The sequence below is a fragment of the Monodelphis domestica genome, chromosome 6 (assembly GCF_027887165.1).
Source record: "Monodelphis domestica isolate mMonDom1 chromosome 6, mMonDom1.pri, whole genome shotgun sequence".
In the NCBI taxonomy this organism is placed as follows: domain Eukaryota; kingdom Metazoa; phylum Chordata; class Mammalia; order Didelphimorphia; family Didelphidae; genus Monodelphis; species Monodelphis domestica.
In genome coordinates this window covers 7,851,897-7,860,548 of record NC_077232.1, presented here as the reverse complement: position 1 = coordinate 7,860,548, position 8,652 = coordinate 7,851,897, and positions in this window count along the sequence as shown.

The window sequence follows — 8,652 nt, the reverse complement described above, 5'->3', positions numbered from 1 at the left end:
ATAGGAAGGGAAGAAGAAAAGAAAATGGAAAAAAGGAACTAGGAAGGGAGGAAGAAAAGAAAGACAAAGGAAGGAAGAAAAGGAAATAGGAAGGGAAGAGAGAAAGATGGAAGGAAGCAAAGAAAAGAAGGAAGATCCAAGGTGATACTCACCACAACCCTCTAAATTAAATACAAAAGGCATCCTTAGCCCTATTTTATAGATGAGGAAACTGAGGCTCCAAAGCAGTTTTTCTGAAGCCAAACAACTAGTAATTATCAGAGGTCTAATTCAAACTACCTCACCTGACTCCATATCTGGTCCTCCAAGCCTCAGGTTCCCCATCTGTAAAATGGGTATAATTACAGAGCCAACTGTGGCTGACTGCTGGGAGGAAAGCTCTTCTGCCAACTTTAATGTATTTTATAATTACACATCTCCTGGCTTTCCTTCATGTGTTAAACAAGGCTGTGTTAAATGGCTGCCGTGGGCTCCAGTGAAGGGCTGAATCTCTAGGACAGTTCTTGATTCCTGGGAGGAGCCTTCTATGTGCCATGGATCCATGAGCTCCTGGACATCTTTAAGAGTCTACTCTGTGCCAGGCAACGTGCTAGGGGCTGAGGCTGCAACGCTCCGGAACAAAACAAAATAATCCCTGCCTCCAAGAAGCTTCCCTTCTAATGGGGGCAACAACGTGCCCATGTGCAGACAGAGAGAAAACAAATCATAAGTATGAGGTAATGGGGGCCTCAAACAGCAGAAGGTGACCATGGTTTTGAGGGGGACTGAAGTGAGGGAGAACAAGCATTGAGGACACCCTGGGCCAAGGCAGAGAGACAGCAGAGGGAGGCACATGGCACAGGATGGCCAGAAGGTCAGTTCACCTGATCCCAAGAGAGCAAGGTGAGCCCTTGGTTAGGCTCAGGCTGTGGAGAGTTTGGGTTTGAGATTAGGGGAAATAGGGAGCCAGTGCAATTTATTGAGTAGTGGAAGTAATACAATCCAAAACCATTTACACCCTCTCCTCAAATCGCTCCTTAATTTCTCCAGTGGGCTTCCACCCCCTGTTCTGGAGTGTCCCTCTCTATGAGCGGCACCCCATGCTGCCACTCCAGGGACCATTGGCGCATGCCAACGGCCCACTACCAGCCAGCACTAGTCTTCCTTTTCCATCTTACCTCCCTCCAGTGGCATCCTTTGCCCCACTTCTCTTATGTAATTCTGGCTCGGGGACATCCCACGGTTGGATCCTGCCCTCCATGGACCTCTAGTGCCCTTTGGACAACTTACAACTCCAGTTCTTTCCAGAATGTGGCATTCCGTGGCTGGGGGCCATTGCCATTAGTCATTGAGTACCATCTTAACAAGTCGGGCCCTTGTTCCAAGAAGAAGCTTGGACCGATTCAAAAAACTCAGGCCCTTCTGCCCTCTGACTCCTGTTCTCCCAGGGTGCCTGGCACATCCGAAGCCCTGAATTCATGCTCGTTGGCTGACCCAACGCTCTGTTCTGACCTCAGCTCACTGGCTGCTGGCCACATCTGTCTGAGCTTCCTCCATTGTTGCCACAAAGGCTTACATAATGAGAACAATAGGCATTCTTCCTCTGCTTGGCTTTTTTGTTTGTTTGTTTGTTTTATCTTTATTTTATTTTAATAAATTTCCACCTAAGTTTTCCAAAGTTATACGATTCTTGTTGTCTCCATCCCGCTCCCAGAGCTGACAAGCAATTCCACTGGGTTCGACATGGATTATCACACAAAACCCATTTCCATAGATTTCATTTTTGTAAGTGAATCATCCTTTAAAACCCAAACGTATACCCAAATAAGCAAGCGATAAATCATGTTTTCATGTGTTCCCACTCCAAAGATTCTTTCTCGTTAAGTCCTCAGAATTGTCCTGGATCGTTGAACTGCTGAGGATGGAGAAATCTCTCCCATTTGATCATTCCACAGTACTGCTGTTACTGTGTACAGTGTTTCCTGGTTCTGCTTATTTCACTCCACATCAGTTCCTAGAGGTCTTCCCAGTTCACGTGGAGTCCCTCCAGTTCATTTCTTTCAGCACAAGAGTATTCTGTCACCATCAGACACCACAATGTGTTCAGCCATTCCCCAATTGGAAGGCATCCCCTCATTTTCCAATTTTTTGCCATCACAAAGTGCGCAACTATGAATATTTTTGTACAAACAAGTCCTTTCTGGTTTTTTTGTTATCTCTTTGGGATATAGATCTAGTAGAGGTATGGCTGGATAAAAGGACATGCATTCTTTTGTAGCCTGTGGAGCATCATTCCAAATTGTCCTCCAGAATAGTTGCATCAATTCAATGCACCAACAATGCATTAGTGTCCCAATTTTGCCGCATCCCCTCCAACATTTTTTATTTTATTTTGCTGCCATATTGGCCAGTAGGCTAGGTACCTCAGCGTTGTTTTCATTTACATTTCTCTAATCATGAGGGATATAGAACATTTTTTTCATATGATTATTGATATCTTTGGTTTCTTCATCTGAAAACTGCCTATTCATATCCTTTGTCCATTTATCTATTGGGGAATGCCTTGGATTCTTATGAATTTGACTTAGTTCTTTATACATTTGAGAAATGAAACCTTGATCAGAGAAATTTGTTACAAAGTTTTTTCCTAGTTTATTGCTTTCCTTCTACCCTTGGTTGCATTGGTTTTGTTTGTTAAAAAACAAAACAAAACAAAACAAAAACTTTTTCATTTAATATAATTAAAATTATTCCTTTTACATCTTGTTCTGTCTCTTGTTTTCTTCCCTTCTCCATAGATGTGACCTGCTTGGCTTTTCCAGTGTGGACAGCCCTAATGGAATACCACCACCATCTTCCACTGAATCCCTTTCCTATACTCCTCTGCACACCCCTCAGAGCTCCGGAAGCACCTCGTGATCCCCACGCTGACTTCTTCATGGCGTGTAAGCTCCTTGAGGGCAAGGACTGGACCCCCAGGTTTTCTTATCTCCAGGGGTCAGCACAGTCCTTGGCACCAGAGGATGAACTGGTTTGGAAAGGGATGCCAGACGTGTTTTGCAATTAGTCCTCTTGACAGTTTGGCTGGGGACACTGAGATGCTCCAAGACTTGTCTCAGGATCACCCACCAGTGCCAGAGGTAGACTTTGAACTCAGGACTTCCTAGGTCTGAGGCAGGATATTAGAAAGGCCAGGAACTTGCAGCCTCGGTTCTGGAGGCCCTAAGGGTTAGGGAAGGCTGCCTCCTCTCTCCCTCCGGAGGACAACACTTTCACAATTTGGAAAATCGCCTCCCCCCAGGAGCCCTCAGACTGAGGTGGTGGCTCCTTCCTGCAGTCACTCAGTGGTCTGGTCTGTATGCCAAGCACTGGGTGGGTGCCAGGGACAAACCAACAAACAAGCAAACCAATAGCCCAGCCCTACCAGCCCTGCCCTCAAGGGGCTCACAGTCTCTGGGAGGAACAAACCCACAAATAATTCGAATCCAGAGAAAGTCAATACAAAGTGATGGGAGGGAGTGGAGGTGAGAGGGTCCTATCATAGTCTGAGGAAATCAGAGTGGGCAGCCTGAAGGAGGTGGCTTTGAGATGAGTCTGGAAGGAAGGAAGCACTTTTGTCTTAGTGAGGACTAGGCGATCAGGGTTAAGTGACTTGCCCAGGGTCACCCAGCCAGGGCGTGTCTGAGTTCAAATTTGAACCCAAGACCCCCTTGTCCAGGCCTGGCTCTCCATCCCAGGAGCCACCGAGCTGCCCCCAATGCTTCTTGAGGAGCACAGCATGACCGGCTCCTTTAGGAATGTTGTTCTGGCTGCTGTGTGGAGGAAGGACCCGAGAGAAGCAGGAAGAGGGGCTGGAGACGAGGAGAGTCCAGGGCGATGATCCGGGTGATGAGTTGACAGTCTGCACTGGGTGCGAGGAAAGAGAAGGCAGCCGTAGAAGAGCTGCGGTCAGGGAGGAAAGGAAGGCGGGACAGTGGGGACTCCGGGGGACTCTGGGGTGGCCCGAGCTCTAGAAGGACGGGCTGGGGGGGAGAGGGAGGAGGCCCCACGCTGCCTCCAGGAGGGCCCCCCAGATGGGAAGAAGCAGCCAGACACACTGCTTTGGGCCCCGTGGCTTCCCTCTGAGCTGGCTTCCTCCTGGATGCTGCCCAGGAGCCTTGCCGAGGCCCAGAGTGACCCGCAAAAGGGAAGGAAGAGATGGGGAAGACGGCAGGGCCGGGCCTTGGCAGGGCCAGGAAGGAAGTAAGAAATAAGCCAAGGAAGAAGCCATGGGGGGCACTCGAGGCTGCGGGGATCCCTGGAGGCCAGAGCAGGGGGAGAAGGGCTTTGTGGGGAGCGCAGGAGCCCCTGCCCTCTTCTCTGCCCCCCCAGTGCCCTCTCTCCTCCTGGAGAGAGCAGCCTTGGCATTCCCTGCACCTGCCCACTGACCGGCGAAGACCAGAGCCCCAGAGAGGGCCCGGAAGTCCTCCCCGAATCCCCGCGGCTCCGGGGCCACAGAGGCCTCCCCGAGGGCGGGGGCTGGCATGGGAGGCCCAGGCTGATCCCGGCTCTGCGGCTTGTGGCCCCGGGAGGCAGGAGCACCCGACAGGGCGGAGGAGGAAGCGGAGCAGTCAGTGGCTCAGTGACCTGAGGCCCCGGCGAGGGGCTCTCCTTTTACCCATGGGGAAACTGAGGCTGGAGAGGCCTCCCGCAGAGCCTGGCCCTGGGTCTGCCCTCTCCCCTGGCACCGGGCCTGGCCCTGGGTCTGTCCTCTCCCCTGGCACTGGGCCTGGCCCTGGGTCTGCCCTCTCCCCTGGCACCAGGCCTGGCTCTGGGTCCGCCCTCTCCCCTGGCACCGGGCCTGGCTCTGGGCCGGGTCCTGCAGAGGCGAGGAAGCCGCCTGGTCGTCCCTCTCTGCCTTCCCTTCCAGAGGAAGGAGGAGACCCTGAGAGGAAGGAAGAAGCAAGCCCAGGCCAGGGGGGCAGATGGATGGGTGAGGCAGGACCAGCCTGGAGGGAGATGGGAGAGGAGGCCAAGGCCTGGGAAGGGGGAGCCTCTGCAGGCCCACACTCCCTAGCTACCAGGAAACTCCAAGGAAATGCCTCTGAGTCAGTGGGACTAAAGGTGGGGCTGATACGGCATCTTGGAGAGGATGGGCAAGTCCAGGGATCTGCGTTCAAATCCTGGCTTTGACATGTATTGAACTGTGTGACCTTGGGCAGAGAAATGCAAAATGGGGATATCCCTACCTGTACATGGGGCAGGGATGGACTGATCAGGAGGATGTGGGTTCCAACGCTGCCTTGGACACTTGGTGACCCTGGTTGGGTCACTTTCCCGCCTGACCTCGCCTTCCTCCCTGGAAGAGTGTCCTGTCCTGACCCTCCCTGCCATGGACAAGTCACACACGCCCCTCTGAGCCTTTGTTTCCCCTTCTGTCATATGGGCCAGGATTGTTGACCCTCCGAGGAGACGACCCACGTGAAAGCTTTGCAGCTGTAATGATGAGTCGTGATCCTCGTTCACTGGATTAAGTCACCCTTAAAATGAAGCGCTCCAGTGCTCGGTGAAAGAGGGCAGGACGGAGCTGCGCTGCGGCTTCCCGGATAGCCCCTGGGGGACAGGCGGACGCTGTCACATCCTGGAAGCCTTGACAGCGAGTTCAGGGCTGAATCGTCAGCTTCCTCTCTCATCACGGCGCCTGGGATTTTAGGGGAAGTTCAGCTCTGCCAAGAACTCACTCGGCCCCAGAAGAGGGTTCTGGGCTTTCCCCTCCCGAGGGCTGGCCCGGGAAGGGAAGACACGACTCAGAGAACCAGGATAAGACAAAACAGGGTGGAAGAAAGGTGCGGGCGAACGGCGCCAGGGCAAGGTCCAAGGAGGCAGCGGAGGGAGCGGGAGGGAAACAAGAGCAGCCCTTGTTTGGAGCAGGATGGGAGGGGCAGAGGATGGCCCAGGCTGGCCAGGGCCTCCTGGGCCTTGAGAGGGAAGGCGGCAAAGGGCAAAGGACTGACCTCGATGGACAGGGAGAAAAAACCACTGTGGTCCTGGGAAAGTGAATGGAAGGCGAGGCCTCCCGAGGTGGAGCCTAGTACGTAATGGAACAGCACGCACCTAAAAAGCAAAGGACTCAGAGCGCTGGGGGGATTGTCTTCCCTTCTGACCTCTTTTTTAATCTAATAACCCTGACTTTTTGCCTTCCCAACGACTCCAAGCCAGAAGGGGAAAGAGGGAGGCAAATGAGGGCGAGTGATTTACCCAAGGTCACCCAGCTAGGCCACATTTGAATCCAGGCCCGCCTGCTCTAAATGGGGCCACCTCGCTGCCTCCTGCCCCATGAGAGGGCCGTGACTATGTTTCTGCCTTTCTGTACACACCTAAAGTGGAGTTGGCTTCCCCCGGGCTGAATGGGCAAATGAAAACACTTTGTCTGGGCCACCTTGGAGGTGGCTGAAGTGGGCCAGGCATGTTGGAGATGGAAAAAGCCCCCCAGGCCTGACTACTGTCTTCTTACTGGACTTCAGTGACCGGAGGAGAGTGAGGCTGGCACTTTGCCCAACTCTGCCTTACTTAAATCCAATTCCCTCTTAATTCGGGCCATTCTCTTCCCAAAAGAAGAATGAATGATGCTCAGCATGCTGCCTGGCACACAGTGGGCATTTATGAAATGTTTATTGACTTGACTACATGCAGAAAATATGTCAAATGAGAAACTACAAAGGGGGGGGGGTCCCACTTTATTAAAAAATTCTGGACTTAGAAAATAAAAATGAGTGTCGTGGGGCAGCTGAGTAGTCCAGTGGATGGAGAGTCAGGCTTAGAGACAGGAGGTCCTGGATTCAAATCTGCCTTCAGACACTTCCTAGCTGGGTGACCCTGGGCAAGTCACTTAACCCCATTGCCTAGCCCTTACTGCTCTTCTGCCTCAGAACCACTGATATACAGTATTGATTCTAACACAAGTAAAGGTTAAAAAAAAAAAGGTGTCCTCCCAGAATACCTCAGGACCAGTAAAGTGCAGATCTCTGTTATGTAAAGTTTGCCTGCCTGGGATTCCTTCTGGCCTTTGGGTTTCTTCTCGTTTTGGTGGGGGGGAGGGAGGAGGGGAGAAACCCAATCCCAGCATTTCCTTTCCCTCTCACCTCCCCACCCCCATTGAAAAAATAGCCCTAGTGTGAGGGTGTGGTGGAAAAACCATTCCGCTGCAGTCTGGTGCTTTGCCAGGGGAGGATACTTCTCGATTAAACCCCCAAATCAGAACTGAATAAGAACCGGATCTTTCGGAATCCACCCAAACCCCCAGTGAAAGGCTGGAAGGACCCACAGCAATTTGTGTGAGAGGGAGGGAGGGAGGGCTCTTATCTTGGAAGGAAGATCTCGGAATGCGTGTGTTGGTGGGGGAGGGAAGCCTGAGATTCCGCGGAGGAATGTTTCTGGTTCTGCTGCTCCTCCGGGATCCAGTTATCCACAAACAAGGCGGAATCTGCTATTTGATTTCCCCCAAAGGATTCCAATAAGTGGAATAATTCGCCCCAAGGCACCAGGAGTTAACTAGAGAGACCCAGGAAGGCACCAGGTGGGCAGCAAGCCTAACCTCTGCTGGATGGTGGGATTTTCCTAAGTGGGGGCTCCGAGCTTTTCAACTACAATAAACTCCCAAAGGAGGAAGAGGGACAACCTTTGCCCTTCCTCTTGCTTCCTGGGAACCACGAGGTAGTTTCTGGTTTATGCTTTGTGTCCATGTGAATTGCCACCTATTTGCCTGATGTAAAATAATGTGATACACGTATGACCACGCCGGTGGAATTGCTCCTCAGCTCGGAGGGGGAGGGAAAGAATATGGGAAATGTCCCAAATGAATTAATTTTTCAATCAGTGACTGCCCCAGGAAGGACACGTTCAGTCCTTATCTAGGAGGCAGAACCCTCCCAGATCCCCTATCTAAAGCCTGGTCAGCGCTACTAGCTGCGACCTTGAAGAGCCAGCCTTATCTGTGAAATGGGAATAAGGATGCGAGCTCCTTCCCGGGTTAGTTTGGAAAGCGCTGCTGGAATCCTCAGATCAGAGCTCACCTCCCACCTGAATGAATGGAAGGGTTTATTCCAGGAGGTGCCAAGTGCTGGGGAGGGGCGGGGGGATGGGGGATGGGGGAGCTGAATTAGAAAAGGGGCTTCAAGCCCCCCTCCCCCATGAGGTGATTCCGGACACACATCCCATCCCTGGAAAGATGTCATTGGTGCCTCACAATCCAGAGAATGCGGGGTCAAAGGGGTTAAGCTTAGCGCACCTACTAAGTGCCAGGCACCTGGCCAAGCGCTTGACCTCATCTCACTTGGGAAGGGGGGGGGGGGGAGCAGGAGGGACAAACTGGCCTTCCTGGAAGCTTGGCAGGGTTGTGGTAACCCAAGTAGCCGGGAGATTCTCAGACGGGCTGCATGACCCTGGCCAAGTCCCTTCCCTTCTCTGGGCTCTGGAGTCCTCAAACCCATTGGTCTCGGGATGTTTTTACACCGTGTCGTTAACCCCTACCTAAGCCAGAGAGCAGCTAGGAAATGGAGCTAAGTGACTTCCTCAGGGTCACCCGGCTAGAAAGTGTCTTCGGCTGGACCGGAACCCAGGGCCTCCCCCTTCTCCATTCTTGGAAAGGATCGCGAATCCCCCCAGTTCGCCAAGAGCGCCAATGGGGCCGCAGCT